At 43.3% G+C, this 22,278-nt stretch overlaps 1 protein-coding gene across 1 annotated transcript in view; it reads right to left on the bottom strand.

The window, feature by feature from the left end:
- LOC145343014 (A disintegrin and metalloproteinase with thrombospondin motifs 19-like) overlaps positions 1-22,278 on the bottom strand; it is a 414,592-nt gene that overhangs the window by 310,839 nt on the left and 81,475 nt on the right. The window lies entirely within an intron of this gene.

Here is a 22,278-nt window from a genome sequence, read left to right as displayed (position 1 = left end):
AAAGTATGGAGAGCGGAATGTTATAGAGGTTCAGTATAATTTCTCTGTTTTTGCATCTAGATGGGTGGAATTTTCTGATTCTTTTTTTCAAAGTGTCAACTTGGGAGGAAAAAGCATTGTCTAGGCTGCTGGCTGCACGTCGAGCTTTTCCCAATGAATTTTTAAACACTTTGGGGAAAGAGGAGGAGGAGGGTCCTACAATGCTGTGATTGACTCTGTTCCACCAGCAACTTAGGCGCCTCACAGATAGGATGGGCATGTCATCATCCTCACCTACTCCCCATGTCACACGAAGTGCAGTACTTACATTTTCAAATGTAAGTACTGCACGATGTCATGGCATTGGAGGGGACAACTTTCAAGTGTGGGGCGATGTTACAGCCTGCCAATAATATTGAAATGAATTATAATGAGGCTCTAATCTCAGCATGGCAGGAATCCCGTTACATCCCTAAGGGGGCAGTGACAATCAAGCCGCAAAATCCCACTAGCGTAATAGCTATTTCGGGATGCCTGCTCAAATCTCTGCCTCCTCTGGCATTCCTGCCACTGAAAATAGGGCAGAAAATAGCCCCCTCCTTCAACTTTATATATGAACCCCAAGATCCCAGTGTTTTTTCATAGCCACTCTCTAAATCTAACCACCTTCAAACACCTATGCACATAAACCCCTAGGTGCTCTGATCCTGCATATTCCTTACGTATATATATTGTTTCTCCCTGCTCCTTCTGCCAAAATGCATCAGTTTATATTTCTCGTACTAAATTCAATCCACCACTTCTCTGCCCATTCTGCTACCCTATACCCTGTTGCAGTTGATTTGAAGCATCCTTACTGTATGTCACACCTCCAAGTTTGGTATCATCATTAAATTTTGACATTTTACTCTGCATTCCAAAATCCAAGTAATGTACACATATTAGATCAAAAAAAAGCAGTAGCCATATCACTGAACATTGGAAAGGAGCTATCAACCTGTTAATTGAATCAACTGAAGTTACATATACAGAGAACAGCATTGATTAGGTGGCTACTTGAGAACATATAAAATGACAGTTACTGACACAGGTGTGTGGAGTTAGGAGATATATACCTGTAATGCTTAACTCTGTGAATCAGCCTATCCCAAATAAAGACTCTTCTCCTTCACCAACCAGCTATTACAAGTATAACATTACCATCCTCCAATCTATTCACTATTTTCTGTCACTCAGCAAATGCCTCAACAAAGCTGACACTGACTGTCCAATTCCATTAGCCTCAATTTGGTTAACCATAGTCTCTTGTTTTTAATTTTATTTATTAGTGTCGCAAGGAAGCCTACATTAACACTGCAATGAAGTTACTGTAAAAATCAGAATTTAGCTTGGCCAATGCACCTAACCAGCACATCTTTCCTTGTGGAAGGAAACTGGAGCACCAGAGGAAACCCACACAGTCAGGAGGAGAACGTACAGACTCCGCACAGACAATGGCCCAAGCCGGGAATCGAACCTGGATCCCTGGCGCTGTGAGGCAGCAGTGCTAACCACTGTGTCGCCCATTATGTGGCCTCCTGTTAGAAACTGATGGGTGATCTGCCTACCTTTCTTAAGAGTTAAGATACAGAATAGAAGAGAAAAATACCCATGGATGTTGGAAATCTGAAATAGAAACAGAAAGTGCTGGAAATACTCAGCAGGTCATGCAACGTCTGTGGCGAGAGAAACAGTTAACGGATGGGATTTTCTGGCCTTCCCGGGCATGTTTCTCATGATGGGAGGCAGTGTGCAGTTGGTTGGCGGCAGGATCCTCTGCTACTGCTGCTGTTGATGGGATATTCCATTAACTTCACTGTATGCCACCAGGAAATGGGAATGCACCATTGGTGGGACCAGACGATCCCAGCAATCTGAACAGCTGGAAAGTTCTGGGCCACACTTCAGGTTGCTAGCCTTCCATCAGGGGTTCGTCATCAAAGGTCAACTTGCAATGTTAACTCTCTTTCCCTCTCCATAAATGCTGCCTGACTTGCTGAGTATTTATCACATTTTTTTCTAGAAACAGATTGTTCAACTTGCCAATTGTGCTCCCTTCAACTCAATGCTCAAATGATAGCACAGGGTCAGTGAATTTGTCCTCATGTATCCTGATTAGATATTTTAAAGAATGATCTGTTGCCAGTCTGGAGAGTGCTAGACATAGATATTGGTTGAAAATAGGACTGTTATATTAGTCAATATGCTGCATTCACACTGGTACCTAGTTTAAATTCTTTGTCAGCAAGTCTCCATAACTAACAAATGACAGAGCAGAACAGCTCTTTATGTTATGTTGATAGTCAAGAAGGTGGTGCTGCAGAAGGTGGTAGTCTCTGTGCCAATCTATCACGCTATCCTCATACCAGCTTTGTACTGTGTCTGCTAGGTGGTAGAATACGATTTTTGGGCTGTAATTGGCCATTGATAGCTTCATGTTGCCAAAGGTATCTCTGGAGCTGCTAGCTGTGTAGCCTACTTGCTGACAGCACAGAACAAGCAAAGGCAATACGGGGAGCGGTATACCAAGCCCTGTGCTCTGCTTGGTGGCATCCTGACAGCTGCAGCCAAAAAGGTGATGCCCATTCTTCATCACGCCAGCACCTATTCTTAAAGCAAAACATATTGTGACTGAGCACATCAGGGGAAGCAGCAGAGTATGGTAATCAGGCATTCACGTATCTTGGTGGCACAATCAGCCCCACTGTCCCACCTTCCCAGGCAAGCGTCGCAGCTCTTTACTAAAATGAAACGCGATCCCTATGTAGATGTCAGCGTACGCTATTGGTGCACGCGTACTTATCATTTTGACTTGCCTGGCATCTCCTCTTCTTTCAAATACCTCATATAAGATAGGAATTGATTTATCATTAGAACTTACGCAACAGCTTAAAAAAACTGAAAAGCATGGTAGAAATAGCTATAAAATGCTTATCTTTGCATAGATTTGATTTTTAAATGAACCACTGCTCATATCACAGTCCCTAAAATCCATGGATGTCGAGCTGCGAAGAATATCATTAAAATTTTCAGCACAGACAATTGTTGGTAAATAGGATGCAAAATACCCTGCTTATATTTTGATAATTAAACAAAACTTCTGGCTGAAATAAGCAGAACAGCTTACACAAGCCCTGATGGCCCAGTTGACACACAGGTCAAATGCAACGTGACCTACTTGTTGAGCCTTTGTCTTTTTTGCAATCTATACCTCATGTATTATAGAATCCTACAGTGCAGGAGGCGGCCATTTGGCTTATCAAATCTGCACCAACTTCAATCACACCCAGGTACTATCCCCATAACCCAAGCATTTAGCCTAGCTAGTTCCCCAAACATTAAGGGGCAATTTAGCACGGCCAATCCACCTAACTTGTACATTTTTGTACTGTGGAAGGAAACTGGGCACCCGGAGGAAGCCCATGCAGACAGTGACTCAAGCCGGGAATCGAACCCAAGTCTCTGGCACAGTGAGACAGCAGTACTAACCACTGTGCCACCATGCCGCCCGTGGTGTACATGGGGAATAACGGGCTGGAAAACTGGTTCCAATTAAAAGTCTATTTATCACAACTGCATTAGCCTATCAATTCTCTTTAGGGAAGCTGGAAGATGTGCAAATGCAGAATTAATTTGTAGTGCCACTGGCTTGTGGGAGATTCACCACAGTGAGGTGTTAGCCACGTAAGTCACAAAGCTTTCTTTGTCAAAAAGGTATCCTTGATCACCGGCAGCAGGAGCTGATTTTGCAAGCTGATAGAAAAGTGATTTGTGCTTTGGGCTATAAATTTCAAGGAATGCAGTTTCAAGTTTGCCGCAGCATGAGGAAATCGCTCAGACTTTATGTGAAAGTGCAAGCACATCCAAACTCGACAGTTAATTCTCTCTGGTTCCAATGCTATAACACACATGCAAGACTAGAGCCAAGAGAAGCCATCATTGTAATAATGTGTGTGTACGGGTTCCACTATCAACACCACTCAAAAGGACACTGCCAAATGATCTGCACATCAGACCAAGAGGAACTCAATTAAGATTTCCTGTTGATAGCAGAGATAATGTAAACTGTCAGAAACAATGCATAAACTTGGTGAAAACTGCAGACAGGTTGGCAGATGGAGCTGACAGTTGTAGGAACAGTTCAGTGCAGAAAAATATGACATTGCAGATTTGTTTTTATAAATGAAAGTGAATACAAAAATGTGAAGAAAAGGTAACACTTAATGAGTGGAGGACCAGAGTGATGCAAGAACACAAATACATAGATAGGAGTAAAGGTAGTAAAGATGATTAAAAAGGCAACATGGGCTCTGAATTTATTATTACAAAATCTAGGGATGTGATCCTCAACCAAGACACATGGAGTGGAATTTTGCAATATGTTTTAAATGCATTTAAATTTAGAGAAGCCAGATTTAAAATCTTAACTTAGAAACCCCACAGTATCAAAAGGAGGCCATTCACCCTACTGAGTCTGCACCAACTCTGATGGAGTATCTTATCCAGCTCCTCTACCCAGCCCTATCCCCGTAATCCTACACATTTACCATGGCTAATCCATCTAACCGACAAATTGTTGGGACACTGAGGGACAAGGTTCCACGGTCAATCCACCTAACCCACACATCTTTGGACTGCATGAGAAAACTGGAGCACCCGGAGGAAACTCACTCAGACACAGTGAGAATGTGCAAACTCACACAGGTTGGAATGGAACCTGGGTCCCTGGCACCGTGAGACTGCAGTGCTAACCACTGTGTCACCCTGAATAAGGAGGAGTACCAGAGAATTTATTTAAATGAAACTAGAATGAGAGGTCAGAGTCATTTAGAAAGGCTTGGTAAATTGTATTTCTCCCGACACTGAACAGAGGAGATCAGGAGAGGATCAACAGGCATTATCAAAATGTAAAAGGCTTTGAGAGGATTATAGTAAAAGACAGCAGAAGATTTTCTTCCTTTCAAGAAGGAAAATATGGCCGGCTTCATGATGAGCTGAAGGCCCGCTGAGTGTGAAAGGGCAAATCGGGCAGGACTGGGAAATCTGATCAATAACTCTACAATCCAGTAAACTTCAAGGATTTTTTTCCCTCAAATTAATGACCCATTCTTGGTCAGTATGGCAACACTAGATTCCAGTCTGACCAGCCTTTCCAGCATCCAGCTTTATTATGGAGTTAGTGCCAGTAAATAAAGCTGAGCTAACTAGGTGGAAAATTACTTTAAGCAAACTGACACAGGAGCAAAAATAATTCCTGAGCCAGATTGGTTGCTGTGTGTTGCGCAAGGATTGCAGAATTTGAGGCAGCTTTCTGCTTGCAATGAAAAATTTCTGTGGTACAGGACTGGAACCTCTTACACGCACTCAATACAGTCTTGTTCCCAATATCAGAAAGGAAAGCTGTATCCACCTCACCTGGAACATGCGAAAGTGGGCCTGTGTGATGTTGGCCCACTGGGGCAGCATGGTGGCACAGTGGTTAGCACTGCTGCTTTACAGCGCCAGGGACCCAGATTCAATTCCAGCCTCGGGCCACTGACTGTATGGAGTTTGCATGTTCTCTCCATGTCTGTGTGGGTTTCCTCCGGGCGCTCAGGTTTCCTCCCACACTCCAAAGGTTAGTTTAACTGGCCATGCTAAATTGATCCCAGTGTCAGGGAGATTAGTATGATAAATATATGGGGTATGGGAATAGGGCCTGGGTGGGGATTGTGGTGCACTCGATGGGCCAAATGGCCTCCTTCTGCACTGTAGGGATTCTATGATTAATACTCGCAAGAACAAGGTGCAAGTGAAGGCCACTGCCAGTTTTTTTATATGGCAATTGAAGAGCGGCAAGTTTGAAATCTGACATTTAAAAAAAAAATCTTTCCAACTGTCTTTGGCTAGAGAATTTCCACCCAAACAATGCAGTTGCAAAGTGTCAGACTGAAATTCCTGTCAACAACCTTTTCACAAATCATCCCTTCCATAGGATACGAACAAGTCCCATCCTGTTGGTGGGAATGTGGCCCTTCAGAAATCTTAGATAAAGTCACTTACTTGATCAGTATTGATCAAAACTGAAGTGCCAGCGAGTGGAGAGATTGTCAGAGAAAGTTATGCCCCGAGTTGCGAATTGATGGCTTTGTTGTGGGACATTGGGTGCCCAACAATAATGTATTCAGTGTTCATTGGTATAATATTCCTTTACTTTAAAACAACGTATCCTTTGTAGCTGGCCTACACACACAATCCTCTGCCGGGTGTTAGGAAATCTGCAGCTCAGATGTGGAAACGCAGTTGAAAGACTACATTTTTTTCAGTCCGTGCAGCGACATTTTACCTCTTTTCTGCTTGAAGGCAGACTTTATTATGGGCAGGTTTCCCAGTAAAAGTAGTTCCAGGTGGGACACATTATGCAGTGAACTGGGTTACAAAAAGCACTGTTTTAAGCAAATTAATTAGGTGACCCACTTGAGACCTCTTTGACTAGAAAACTTGAAGTCAGAGCTTGCAAGAGAGATGACAAAATGTTGTCAACTGTGTTGTGATGCAAGAGGCAAGAACAGAGATACAGGGCAATGAACTCATGGATTCATGTCACACTGTTACCTCCACCACTGCCTGGGCTTGCAAAATCTCACTAACTCCTGGCTGGAGACAATTCACACCTCTTTAACCTGTGCTTAACCCTCCCTCCACTCACACTGTCTGTACCTGTAAAGACTAGATTACCTAACAGGTAATGGACTCGCATTCCAACCATTACCTTGTAATTGAGTTTGTGTCTTTATATGCTCTGTTTGTGAACCGAACTCTTCACTCACCTGATGAAGGGGCAACACTCATGCTACCAAATAAACCTGTTGGACTTCAATCTGGTGTTGTGAGACTACTTACTGTGCCTACCCCAATCAAACGCCAGCATCTCCACATCATAAAAATCGGAACATAGAAGTAACTTTGGCCCTAATATATTGAGGGGGCAGGAAGGAAGCGGTAGTGGGTTAAACATTCCTTTTTACGTTTATCCGCAGCCCTCTCCCTCAGACCCCCTGCTCAACTGGCCCTCCCCTTTAACTTGCAGTTGTTGACTTGACTCCATGGACCATTGGATTTTGAGCACTTCTTACTCAATCAGCAAGCTGCATATCACTGGCTGTGTCAATGGGGTATACCCCTGGAACATGGCTCAAGCCTCCAGGTTCTTCACCAGTCTGATTCCACCCTCACCTGTCGGGTAACTTTAGGTTGGTCATGTGCAGTGTCATTAAAAAAAGGATAAAGGAACAGTCACAGAATTTGGACAGTAAACTGTGTGGAGTTCCTAAATACTACTTTTCCCATTGCTCACATTCGAGGTGGAAGTATAAATGTTTATGATTGCACTGCAAAAAGAAAATCTTTCTCCCACTGCTGCACAAAATCACTCTCACCACATCCCACCCCACTCCCACTGTTTAAGCCTTTCAGCTGCAGTCCAGTAAAGGAAACGCAAGTCCTGCTTCTTCATAAACTCATTTTATTTTCTGATTCAACTCCACACACACATCCAACACACAGTGTCACCTGTAACCTCATTATATGTCCCCGTGACTTCTATTAAATGATTAACATCCAATTTAGAGCTTAAGTGGAAAGTAAACTGTTCCTAACCTTTCCTAACATCCACCACCCATCCCTTCCCACCACTTCTGTCAACTCAAGTAGGCTGTGGTGGCTTCTAGATTGGGTGTCCATGGAGCCACTCCTCCATCCTCCCCAACACAATGACCAACCGCATTGAAAGAGCCCTCGGTACCCTCCACAATAACCTTGTCACTCTTACCACCATCTAGCCTGCCATCTGGATCCTGTCTGACTGGGCCCACTCTGCCCTACTCATTTGTGTTCCAGGCCACCACTGTTGCTGCCCTGGAGCTCAGCAGTTTTTCTGTTTCGCTGCTGGCAGCTTTTGAAGGCAGGCACTTTATCTTAAAAGGCACAGAACAGCAAGCAGTTAATCACCTGATTGGCATTTAACCCTGATGGAGCTTTCCAAAAGTTCACGGCAGAGATGCCACTGGCTTTCCAGCTGGTTCACATGGCTACATGTGTGATCATTAAACTGAAGCTGATATCATATACTGATCATGGGCATACCCCATTATGCAGACCTCGTTTAAATATATTTCTGCCCCTCCCAGCAGGGGCCAGGAGTCAGAACCTTGGGTGCCAGCATCTCGGGAATGATAGCCAGTTACCCCTAAAGATTTTTTTCACACCTTGGAAAAAATATCCATTGTGGGCTAAACAGCCAAAGAGAACAGAACCCCACCGCACTGAAAAGGTCACCTAAGAGAACAAATTACAGTCGTTACATTAAACCTCCTCTCTTACCTGTGCTCAGGTAATTGAAGTGCATTATGGGGAGGATATCAATTTTAGAAACAAAAGGTGGGATTTTAATTTGCAAGAGCAAGTAGGCTTGGGAGTGGACATGGGAGTTAAAAGCACTGAAATGGACAGTGGATCCAATCCGCTGACTTCCCCATTTGACAGCAGTAAATTAGGCTGCGTACGAGGAACCCCCTCTGGAGAGGCTGGCTGCCAATTTAAATACGTTGATGGCTGATGAAGAGCTCTTTCAATAGTAGTGGAAACCTGGGTTTCTTGAACATCCTGGAGCTCACCAGCAAAAACAAAATGAGAACCTACTGGCAAATGAGGGGAGGTGTGAAATAATGACAGGCAAAAGTTCCTATCAGTATTCTGACCTCACATCTGCTTCCTTGCCTAACTTTGTGCAAGGCTTCTGCTTAGAGTATCTAATTTCATTACTTCACAGTAATGTCCACTATGGAGATGGTTTCACTGTTTGGCTTCTGTATCCAACCCGCAGTTGCCATCTGTGACATTTCACCATCAGCACTGAAGCTGCTTTAGCTTAAATTACTGCTGGTGTTCAGAATGACAACAGCAGCAGCAGGAAGAGCACCAACAGCAGCTTTGCCCTCAGGGTCTTGCATCAATTGGTAGGAGACAATTGCAGTCTATTGGAAGATGACCTGCTGCTCAGCTGCTCTGGTGGCCATGTTTTACTGCACGAATATCTCTTTCAGTCGTTAGCTACCTGGGAGACCTGATCTCCCCATCTCTGAGGGCCTGGCACTCCTGAGACACTGATCTCCAGTGCCACCTTCTCTGCAGCTGTCAATATTGAAATGGCTGGTGGGGCAGCTCAGATTGTCTGCCTCCCCTTGGTGTGTTCTGTTCTCGTCAGCGACAAGCCTGAAAGGAATAAATTGCATGAATGGGTTGACAACATTTGCTCAGAGTGACTATGATATCATGTTGATTTTAATCTGGACTAATGCCTTGTTCTGTGGTTTTAATAGTCCTTTGGGGATATCCGAGTGGAGCTTGATTGGTGAATGATTGACAGGTCAAGTGATATGCCTGGGGACAGTTTTTCTTTTACAGAGCATTCCAAGTTTTTAGTTTCATTTCTCAGTTGCTGCCAGGTGCTGGTGGAAGCAGGCCCTATCTCAACATGATATCTAACATAATGCCTCAGTGACAATACAGAACACTGGTCACAGACAACACTGTGCGGACAAATTTCCAAGGACTGCAGATACATTCTGCAGGGAAGCATTTTAAAATACTTAAAGGTACAGTATCGTCACAGGAGGAAGACCAGACCGAGCATCTGACATGTGGATTTCCAGCAAAAGCATGACAGACGCTTGATTCACAGGTGATCCCTGTGATCTGTAAGGGCTCTCAGGGAGATCTTCATCCATGCTGAAGGGAAGAAGAAACTAGCTTCACTCCAGAGACTTTCTGAAAGTTCCAAGACTGAGGAGCCTTAGAGATTTGATCTACTATTCAAAGAATCAATTCACACAGGTGTTAAAACCTGCAAATCCAGCATCACATGAGCATACTTGTTTTTTGTGCCAAGTCTGGAGAGGTGTGAATGCCTGTGGGACAGTGTTTAACTTGGGATAGCAGAGATAGCTGGCTGTTAGGAGTTAAACTGTGTCATGTTTAAGTCTTGAAATTGGTAAAAGTTATGCTAATCCTTCTTGTTATGTTTTGACTGTGCTCTTAAATAAATTTTGATGAAAGCTTCCTAGTGGGTCACTTGAATCATTCCTGGAGTGAAACACCTTAGGCTCACCCATGCCAAAGTCAAATATAAAACTTAGGCTAACATGGTAAAACACCTTAGAGTTTCTGGCCTGGGTCTCAATACTGCCCACGTCCTATAATCCACCGTCCCTGATTTCTGTAGTGTCCCTTCAAAATCGGTTTGCAAGAGTGCCATCTCACTAACTCATGCTAATTGGTCAGGAAGCCGGAAGTTTGGTGCAAAAGCAGATCAAAAAGCCAGTGTCAGGACGTGCTGCTGGGTTTACTTCTGATTCCCTGCCTGTTATATGGCCCAACACCCATCTGTCCCTTCCAACCCACATTTCACCATGTTAAAATTTGTCCCATTTATGGTCTCTGGACCTTGAACAGTGACGGTGTACAAACTGGCAGCGTGTGAGGTGTTCACACCTCCCCCCCCGCTTTGGTGTGATCATAATAAACATACAATAGGCTGCAGGATTCTGCATTTAATAATATTTGAAGTGCTGTGGTGCTTTAGTCAGCTGCCATTGTCCATCTGGTCTGGTGGCACAGTCGTTGGCAGTGTTGACTCACAGCACCAGGGACCGAGTTCAACCCCAGCTTCAGGTGACTGTCTATGTGGAGTTTGCACATTTTCCGTGTCTGCACAGGTTTCCTCTGGATGCCCCAGTCTTCTCCCACAGTCCAAAGATGTGAAGGTTAGTTTGATTAGCCACAATAAATTAGCCCTTAGTGTCAGGGGGATTAACAGGATAAATATGTGGGTTTATGTGAATAGGGCCTGGGTGGGATCGTGGTCGGTGCAGACTTGATGGGTCGAATGGCCTCCTTCTGCACTGTAGGGACTCGATGAAATCTCATGAATTTTCTTTCTTTTCCTTCAACTTGGCACATCATTTGTACTTTCTCTTCAAATTCACTTACTTGTCGTTGTCATTTTTATATCATGTAGAAAATCTTTTCCTGGGCTTGATTCCTTGCTTCGTTCAGCAGGCTAGCAAAGACTTCAAGCAGCTGATATGTGGCCCAACGGCATTGCCTGTAACAGTTCAGGCGACTGCAGAAGTGAATGATGCAAGTTGACTTTCTCTTCTGATTTTTTTTCCTTCCTCCTGTTGACTCCCCAGAAACCTCTGTCTGAGGTCAAGCACTCAGTGGTTTAGGAATCTCAGTTTTGAACTAGACTCCTGCTGCTTTATGCTGTAACGTGTCAGTGGGCTAAACTGTTGTAATACCATACTGCCAGGATGATTAATGTTACACCTCTCTCCTTTCCTTTCATTTTCTTTTCATGTTTGTATCGGCCATGCGTAATTTCCCAGTTGACAAAGTGAACAGTCAATCTGCATCTTGATGTTTACTGATGCCTATCGTAACTTGGTGCTGGGTGGTATGACCTGCAGTAACTTGCCCTTTGATCTAGCTTTTCCCCCCTGTAGGGAAGCACCTGGCCGCTGCTCAGGGTCTCTCTTTGATTGCAAAGCCATGAATTTCCTTTGCCTGTCATTTACAGTGAAACTGTAAACCCAAATAGTGAAAGGGAGATAGAAGAACAAATATGTAGGCAAATTTTTGCCTGTAAGAACAAGAGGAGACTTTAACTATTCCAGTATCAACTGGGATTCAAACAATATAAGCGACACTGAGGGAGAAAAATTAATGCAGTATCCAGAAAACCTTTTCTCAACCAATTAGTGACAAACACAACAAGGGATCACAATTCTAGACCCACTCTTGGGGGCGAAGAAGGGCAAATGGGTAAAGTGACAGTTGGCAACCATATTGGGGATAGCGATCACAATTCAGTTAGATTTAGCGCTGCTATGGAAAAGGACAGAGATAAAGCAGGAATAAACATTTTGAACGGGGTGAGGGGGGAGAGGCGGGGGGGCGCAAATTTTGCAGGAATGAAAAGGAACTTGGCTGAGGTGGACTGGACAGCACTAGTAGAGGATAAATCAATGGAAAACCAGTGGGATGCACTCAAGAGTGAGATCCTAAACGCACAAAATAGGCGTGAACTGTGCTACTGCCAAATCTATACTCCCTGGTTGTCTAGACGAATACAGGGGAAGATCAAGACGGGAAAAGAAAGCATACAATAGGAGTAAAGAAGTAAGCATTGCAGATAGCCTAGATGAATATAGGAAGTGCAGGGACAAAGTGAAAAAGGAAATCAAAGAGAGGGCATGAAAAAGGATTAGCAAGTGAAGTTAAAGAAACCCAAAGATGTTTTACCAATATATTAATGGTAAAAGGTCAGTTATGGAAAAGTGGGACCTTTCACAGAAGAAGGGAACTTGTGTGTAGATGTAGGGGCTGCAGGATGGATTTTAAGTGAATACTCTGTCTCCAAGTTTACAAAGGAAAATGATGGTGCAGATATAGTAGTCCAGGAGGAACATAGGTATTGGATGGGATAATCATGGAGAGAGAAAATACTCAAAGGGTTGGAATCCTTGAAATTCGCTAAGTTACCAGGGCCAGATGGATTGTTTTGAGGCTGTTGAAAATGGTCAAGGAAGAGATAGCAGATGCTGAGAGAATGATTTCCTAATCCTCACTAGATACAGGGGAGGTACCGGAGGACTGGAGAAATGCAAACATAGTCCCATTGTTCAAAAAGTGATCAAAGAAAATGCCAAACAATTATTGGCCACATGAGTCTTACATCAGTGGTGGACAAATCAATAGGATCAATCCAAAGAGATCAGATTAACTGTCAGGTAGAAAGGCATGGACTAATCAGGGATGGTCAGCATGGCATTGTTAAAGGAAGATCTTGCCTCATGAATTTGATTAAATTCTTTGACAAAATGCAAGAATTCATAGGAATCACAGAAACCCTACAGTACAGAAAGAGGCCATTTGGCCCATCAAGTATGCACCGACTACAATCCCACCCAGGCCCTACCCCCCTATCCACCCACTAACCTACGCATCTCAGGACACTAAGGGCAATTTTTTTCAGCATGGCCAATCAACCTAACCCGCACATCTTTGGACTGTGGGAAGAAACCGGAGCACCGGTTTCCTCCTCGCAGTTATGAGGAGAATGTGCAAACTCCACACAGACAGTGACCCAAGTCAGGAATCGAACCCAGGTCCCTGGAGCTGTGAAGCAGCAGTGCTAACCACTGTGCTACCATGCTGTGGGTTAATGAAGGTAGTGGGCATTGTGTACATGGATATTAGCAAGGCGTTTGACAAGTGCCACATGGCAGATTGGTGAAGAAATTAAAATTCATGGGATACAGGGTAATGTGGCAAATTGGATAAAATTTGGCTTAGTAACAAGAAACAAATGGATGCCCTCGTAAATGGAAAATTGTTTCAAGTGGTGCCCCATAGGGCTCAATGTTGCGACCCTTACTGTTTGTGTTAAATATTAACAATTTGGACATGAACATTCGGGCACAATTGGGAAATTTGCAGACAACACAAAGATTGGCCGAGTGGTGGATAGTAGAGGATAGCTATAATCTCAAAAACAATATCAATGGGTTGGAGAAGTGGGCGGCAAAGTGGCAGATGAATTTTAACACAGAAGTGTGATTTCATGCATTTAGGTCAAACAGATAAGGGAATACGCAATAGATCAGAATATACTAAGAGGAATAGATGAAGATTTTCTCTCGAAAAAAAATACAAAAGTCTCCGGTCACGTACCAACCGACTCAAGAAAAGCTTCTTCTTCCCTTCAAACTTTTGAATTGACTTACCTTGCATTAAGTTGATCTTTCTCTGCACCCTAGCTATGACTGTAACAATACATTCTGCATTCTCTCATTTCCTTCTCTATGAATGGTATGCTTTATCTGTATCGTACTCAAGAAACAATACTTTTCACTGTATACTAATACATGTGACAATAATAAATCAAACCAAATCATGTAAAGAATCTTAGCATACAATCCTAAAGGTAACAGTTCAAGTAGACCAAGTTGTAAAGAAGGCATATGGAATGCTCTCCTTCATTGGTAGAGGTACAGAATATAAAAGTAATGATATAACATTGGAATCGTATACAACACTGGGGAGGCAACAACTGGAGTATTGTACGCAGTTTGGGTCACTGCATTACAGGAAGGACTTAATTGCTCTGAGAGTGTGCAGGGAAGTTTCACAAGAATATTGCCAAGGCCAGAAAAGTGCAGCTAGGAAGACACTTACTTGGATATAATACATAAGAACATAAGAACATAAGAAATAGGAGCAGGAGTAGGCCATCTAGCCCCTCGAGCCTATGTTGGGGTTATTTTCCTTGGAACAAAGGCGGCTGCGGGTGTCTTGATTGAGGTGTAAAAAATTATGAAGCAAAGAGATAGAATGGACAAGATAAATTTGGTTCTCTTGGGGGAGAATTCTGGAACCAGGGACATAGATTCAAGATAAGTGGCACAATGTGTGGAGGGGACATGAAAAATAACTTTTTTATGCAGAAGGTATTGGATGTCTGAAATTCACTGCCTGAGTTGGTGGTGGAGGCAGAGACCCTAAACGCTTTTAAAACATCCTAGATCTGCATTTTAAGTGCTGTAGCTACAGGGCTGTGGTCAGGTACAGGACAGTGGGATTAGAAAGGGCACCTGGGTGTCCCTGGGCTGGCATGGACAAGATGGGCCAAATAAGCTCCTTCTGTGCTGTAAATTTTCTGAAGTTCTCAGTATCAAGGACTGTATAGTGGAGCATTTAGAAAGCAGTGGCAGGATCAAACACAATCAGCATGGATTTATGAAGGAGAAATCATGCTTGACAAATCTGTCAGAATTCTTTAAAGATGTAACTAGTAGAGTTGATGGGGGGGGGGGGCAGTCAATGTGGTATATCTGGAATTTCAGAAAGCATTTGACAAAGTCCCGCATAAGAGATTATTGTGCAAGAATACAGCTCATGCGATTGCGGAAAGTATGGAACATAGAACATAGAAAAACTACAGCACAAACAGGCCCTTCGGCCCACAAGTTGCGCTGATCATATCTCTACCTACTAGGCCTACCTATAACCGTCAATCCTATTAAATCCCATGTACTCATCCAGAAGTCTCTTAAAAGACCCTAACAAATTCGCCTCCACCACCACCGACGGCAGCCGATTCCACTCACCCGCCACCCTCTGAGTGAAAATCTTACCCCTGACATCTCCTCTGTATCTACTCCCCAGCACCTTAAACCTGTGTCTTCTCGTAGTGACCATTTCAGCCCTGGGAAATAGCCTCTGAGAATCCACCCTATCTATACCTCTCAACATTTTATAAACCTCTACCAGGTCACCTCTCATCCTTCGTCTCTGCAGGGAGAACAGACTGAGTTCCCTCAACCTATCCTCATAAGGCATGCCACCCAATCCAGGCAACATCCTTGTAAATCTCCTCTGCACCCTTTCAATAGCTTCCATACCTTTCTTGTAATGAGGCGACCAGGGCTGCGCACAGTACTCCAAGTGGGGTCTGACTAGGGTCTTACAAAGTTGCAGCATTAAGATGTTGAGATGGTTAGAAAACTGGCAGAGAGGAAACAAAGAGTAGCAATTAATGGACCCTTTTCAAATTGGTAGGCAGTAACTAGTGGGGTGTCACAGGGACTCCACCTATTCACAAAATATATTATTGATTTGGATGAGGGAACAAAATGTAACATCTCAAAATTTGCAGATGATATCAAATTGGATGGAGGGTGAAATGTGAAGAAGATGAACTGTGACGAGGATGCAGAGATCCTTCAACATGATCTGGACAGGTTGGGTGCATGGGCAAACCAATGGCAGATGCAGTATAATTTGGATAAATGTGAGGTTATTCACTTTGGAAACAAAAACAAGGCAGCAGATTACTATCTGAATCACTGTAAATTGGAAGAGGGGAGTGTGCAGCAAGACCTGGGTGTCCTAATGCACCAATCACTGAAGTTAAGCACACAGGTACAGCAGATGGTAAAGGCGGCAAATGGTATGTTGGCCTTCATTGTGAGAGGTTTCGAATACAAGAGCAGGGATGAGTTGTTATAATTATACAGGGCCCTGGTGAGGCCACACCTAGAATACTGAGTGCAGTTTTGGTCTCCTTTTCTGAGGAAGGTTGTTCTTGCTCTTGAGGGAGCACAGTGAAGGTTTACCAGGCTGATTCCGGGAATGGCGGGACTGATGTATGGGGAGAGATTGACTACGTTAGGATTGTTTTTGCTGGAGTTCAGACAAATGAGGGGGATTTCATAGAAACTTACAAAATTCTAACAGGACTAAACAGGGTAGACGCAGGGAGGATGTTCCTGATGGTGGGGGAGTCCAGAACCAGGGGTCACAATCTGAGGATTTGGGGTAGACTGTGAGCCTGTGGACTTCATTACCACAGGAAGTAGTTGATGCGAAAACATTGAAATGTATTCAAGAGGCAGCTAGATATAGCGCTTGGGGCGAATGGGATCAAAGATTATGGGGAGAAAGCAGGATTAAGCTATTGGACGATCAGCTATGATCGTAATGAATGGCAGAGCAGGCTTGAAGAACCAAATGGTCTCCTCTTGCTCCTATCATCTATGTTTCTACATATAAAGAATAAGTTATAAAGAAGGCATCAATATTTGCGCCATATCGCTATACGATGGTAATGTAAATAGGTCACTACTTTCTGAATCTGTATTGAGCTTATGAACTTAGCAACTTGTGCAATCGAGTTCAATTTTATTGACACCATATATGCCATATATATAAACACAGAGGGACCTGGGAGTGCAGGTTCACAAATCCATGAAGGTTGTGACACAAGTGGAGAATGTTGTCAGGAAGGCTTGTGGAATGCTAGCCTTTATAGGAAGAGGTATAGAGTTTAAAAGCTGCCGTCTAATGCTTCAGTTGTATAGAACGTTGGTTAGACCGCATTTGGAGTACTGCGTCCAGTTCTGGTCACCTTACTACCGGAAGGACGTGGAGGCTCTGGAAAGGGTGCAGAGGAGGTTTACCAGGATGTTGCCTGGCATGGAGGGGTTGGGTTACGAGGAAAGGTTGGAGAAACTGGGACTGTTCTCTTTGGAAAGACGGAGATTGAGGGATGACATGATAGAGGTATATAAGATACTGAAGGGAATAGACAGGGTCAAGAGTGAGAGACTGCTCCCTAGATTGGTTACGAATACAAGAGGACATGATTTAAGGGTGAGGGGGGAGAGGTATAATTTGGATATGAGAGGAAGGTTCTTTACGCAGAGAGTAGTGGGGGTATGGAACGCGCTACCGAGTGGGATGGTGGAGGCGGGAACGTTGGACTCGTTTAAGGTTCAGTTAGATAGGCACATGAGTGAAACGAGGATGGAGGGTTATGGTAGGGGTTATTGAATAAGGGTTAGAACCTCGGGAGACACCGGAAAGGCAGGCTTGTGATTAACGTTTTTGTCTTTTCACTCCGCAGGTGGAGGTCCACCTCGTTGTCAAACGAGGGGCATGCACACGGTGGGTCGTGCGTGGGCTGCTCCTGGAGGTTCCGGGAGTGGCCTAGTACTTCGTGTCGGTGTGTGTGCTTGATCCTGGACCGGTAGACGGGCGCCGCAACAGCTCGGTGACTAGCACTGCTAGCTGTGCAGATACATGGATTTGGGCCTGTGTCTGTGGGAGTTTATGCATTCTCCCTGTGGTTGCGTGGGTTTCCTCCGGGCGCTCCGGTTTCCTCCCACACCCCAAAGATGTGCTCTTAGGCTGATTGGTTTTACCAAATTGACACTATTCTCCCCTGAATCTGGCTAAGTCAGGGGTTCTATTTGTAGATACGCAGGGTAGAATAGGTGTAGGGTGATGCGGCGGCGCAGGCTTGTTGGGCTGAAGGGCCTGTTTCCCGTGCTGGGTTGTTCTTTGTTCTTTGTTATGCCAAAATAGATAGGATTCCCTCTGGGTGCAGCACTTGCTAACAATTTCTCCAAGAGAAATGCGTTTTTGATGGAATGAACCACAACCTCCTACTTCATGCTTTTTCCAATAAGTAAATAATACATTTGTGATCTTTGAATCTGCAGCATTCAAGAATTTCCTTACACGCCTTAACACACCACTCGCCAAGTTACTTTTGAAATGGAGCAGTCTAACACACTTCCTTTCCTTGGTGTGCTATTGGGAAGTCCACTACTGTCTACTGCAAGCCTATCTTCATGCCTAATATACACGTGGGGATTCATATGACTCAGTGCACTATAACACTGGCCTTAGTAGCAATATGGTAAATAGGGCCCTAGCTATTTGCTCACTTTGCAAAAATAGAACACATCAAAGCTATCCTGTGGGACAGTGGCTATCCTGTTATATCACTGCTTGCTGAGTATTGCAAAACTTCACAAATGGACCCACTGAGCCACCACTTTTAGACCTTGAAAGTGCCTGGTTTGCCTCAAATTACATTAGATAAGTAAAATCTCTCAAAGATTTGAACAATAGGTTAAGCAAGTCATTATGACGTGGTGATGCAAACGCCATTTTCTACTGAGCGATGCTACCATTAGTCCAAAATAGGTGTTCTACCTATTACTCAGCTGAGCAAGATTATGTACGATTTTCAGTGCCAGTATAATATCAGACACATAGCCATAAGTCTCAATGACTGGCTGATCCACACGGCTGTGCTAGCTGTTGAAGGCAGAGCGCTGGTTTGAATTCTCAATTAATTGCCCAAGTATTTACCAAAAGTTCCTCAGGGGTTCCTAGTTCCACCTGCAACCTTGTTGCCCAGATTAAGATCGTAGGTGGTTAGAAATGGAAACTTAAGTATCCCTCAGCCTCACACCATTTGCACCCGTTATCTCCCTTAAGTTTCACAAGACCATTTTCAGATTTGGTATCTTTTCGGCAGAAAAAATAGGAATCAACTATCCTATTGTCAGGTTCCTGACACAACACCACTTTTCGGGCTTTAACACCCTGCCATCACCCAAACTTCATCCTCCCCTTGGCATTTAAAAAAAAACCTGCTCATGGAATAGTGAAGTAATTGTATCTTGCAAGGGAAAGATGGATAAGCTTTTGAAACTGAGGAAGATGCAAGGCTACATGCAATGGGTTTAGTTTTGAATCGCTCCATTTGTAAACATTTCTGCTTCTACAATGGATTCCTATTTTTTTCTGCAGAAGATATCAAATCTGAAAACATTCTTTTGGAACTTGAGTGAGATAATGGGTGCAAATGATACAAGGCTGAGTGCTACTTAAGTTTCCATTTTTAACCTCTGATTAGCAGAATTGCAAGGGTTTCAAGACAGTTTAAAGTGAAATAGTGGATCTAATAAAATGGAGCCAATTTTCTTTGATTTAATTCTCATGTGCATCAGGTTATTAAGGACAAAATGCAATGCAGACTCATAATACAAGTCGCTGACATACTTGCAGGTGATGCACATTTGCTGTGGCATACTGTACTCAACATGAGTGGGACAGCTTCCACCTGAAACAGCTTTAGAATGCTATGTACATATTATACTGCCTCCTATACTTTCCTGGAAATTTAACAAAGAAACCAACCTAAAAGAAGAATGCCCATACAAAATGGGCAACAGAGGCTATTTGCTCAGAGTTACCACTATTTTTTTCCCATTGGAGCCAAAATTCTGACCTGACCCCAGGATGTTGCTGGCATAAGGTCCCAGGTGTAAATGAAAAGTGTGTCTAAAGTGTGGCATAAGCCCAATTCTGTTAGGAATCGGTCCTCTTTAAAAGGAGGAAGGGAGATTTGGAGGACACACACTGGTTCTATACTGGCTTGAAGATCTTAAAATAGGAGATAATAAAAAAATAGGAGATCTATTACTTTCCAAAGACTTTCAGCACTGTATATTCAGGCTGCTGACTGGGCAAGCCTTTCCTGAGCCTCTTGCACAGCTTCAGATCAACACTGCACTGATCTTTTTCCCTATAAGCATCAACAATGCATCTCAATCTCCTTTCTTGACATTCACACTAACTGACATTGTAAATGGTTCCCTCTCAGCTACTCCATCACCATTTCCCAAAACGTACCTCAATTCTGTTGTCCTTATGAAATACCACCCTATCCCCAGCCTCCTTTTCCTCTCCAAATTCCTTGAACACATGAATTGTCATGTCTCAAACCCAAGTTTTAAATATTTCCAATCATCTTCCTTTCCCTACCACAGCACTGAGCCAGCCTTATTCAAATGGCATCCTGTATGACCACGGCACACTATCCCTCCTACTCATTCTGAAGCTTTCTGAAGCACTTGACATGATCCTTTAATATCTCTTCCCATTGATCAGCTCACTGGGACTTCCTCCTCTCACTTCCTCCGTCATGTGGCTCTTTTAACTATCTAGTCATAGCCGATGCAGCTCTGCTGATGGCTTCTCTTCCCATTCCTAAACCATTACTTCTAGAGTCCCCCATGCGTCGATGTTTAATTCCTTCCTTTGCTTCAACTACATGCAGTCTCTTGGTATCATCATCCAAAGGGTCTGTGTGTGGTGTGTGTGTTGGGGGTGGTTGGCAGAATTTTAAACCCAAAACAAATAAGTTTGAGTTGGGTGGGAGCTGAAGCGGCAAAGTTCTGAACCCCAACATCAACCTGCCTCACATGTTCACATCTGATTTTATGTAGCTGTAACTTTAGTTGCCTCTTGGCCGTAGCGAAGGTATTCCTGCCCTACACCTCTGTGTTGCTTTGACCCAAAGGTCAAAGCTCTTGTAGTCATGCTTTCCAGTGACTCTTTTGTCTTGGTGTTGATTTTTTTTGCCTCATTACACTCCTGTGAAGTATACTGGAACATTTTTCTATGTTTAAGTCACTACAAAAATAAAAGTTGTCATATTTGAGTCGACAATAAAGAACAATAGAGTTCCTAATGTATTCCCTTCATAGAACATGCTCATCTGAAAACGCTTATTTGTCTCCTGAGATATAGCCCTGATCAGATAAAGCTTCATTCTTTTATCAACTCTAGGGATTTCATTGTTTTCCACCTTCCTTCAATGTAACAAGATAGAGTTGTTTTTATCTAAAGCAAACATGAGTCACTGCTGACCTTTGAAACAGCAAAGTATGATGTATACAACAGATATACGTCAAGATTATAGACTTTGTTAGTTGTAAAATGCTTCCACATGTCAGCTTGCAACATCCAAAGTAGTAAAAGGCAACAATGTATAATTCACTGAGGTTACCACAAGTTTGAGTGTTCATGAATGAGCAATTGTGTAATGTTCACGTGAAGACATTTGAAGTATCTAAAAAAAAGATGCTTGCATGGGAAGCAAAGGCATATCAGCCTATGTGTACTAAGTGGTGGTTTCACGTAGATTTGGAAGTAGTATTCCAGATAGTATGCTACTGGGATTTTGAGGGGGACTGCTTCATGTTGCAGAGTTATCGTTTCTGACAGCCGCGTTTTCTTCTGAATTTTAAGCTTGGTGCTTTAGTTTTCTAAATTGTCTTTTCGGTCTTCAGGTACATTATCCAATAGCAATGGAGGGTAACTTTCAAAAGACCATTCAAAATATTTAGAAAGCTATTATTCTACGATTCTATTTCCTGTACACTGAGGTATCAAACACACATTGTGTGACTGTTGAGTACAACACTTCCATTCAATCCCCAAGCTCGAGCTCCTGGCTGATGGTAATTTTAATTTCCTGCCCTATTTCCACCCTAACCTCCCTGTCCCTGACTTCCTACACTGTTTGAGTCAAGCTCAATGGAAGTTTGAGGAATAGCACCTAATCTTTCAATCAGGTACTTTATAACCTTCTGAACTCAGTGTTAAATTCAACACTTTCAGATGGACAATAGCTGTTGGTACTGATTTTATATTGCTAGTTACACCTCCTCTTGAACCATCTTTTGTTTCTTGCTCTTTTTTGATGATCCACGGAATCCCTACTGTATAGGAGGAGACCATTCGGCCCATTGAGTCTGCACTGAGCATTTTACCCAAGTCCAATTTTAAGAGTTTGCATCAACTGTAAAGGGATCAATTGCAATTTTCTTGTCTAATAAAAAATACTAGTCCCTGTAACCTAGCGACTCTTGGCTCAGAAGCTGTACCAACAAGAAAGAAGCTGTGTGGCTGGCAGACACAAAAAGTGATACTGCAGACACAAAGGAGAGCGATAAGCAGAAGACTGAAAGCCCAGATGCAGTCACAAAAGCAAACACACAGGAAGAAAGAAGAACA

Source organism: Carcharhinus amblyrhynchos, chromosome 5, assembly GCF_965287045.1.
Source record: "Carcharhinus amblyrhynchos chromosome 5, sCarAmb.v2.hapA, whole genome shotgun sequence".
Taxonomy (NCBI): Eukaryota; Metazoa; Chordata; class Chondrichthyes; order Carcharhiniformes; family Carcharhinidae; genus Carcharhinus; species Carcharhinus amblyrhynchos.
Note: the sequence above shows the minus strand (reverse complement) of the source record. Positions and strands in the feature narration are given on the sequence as shown.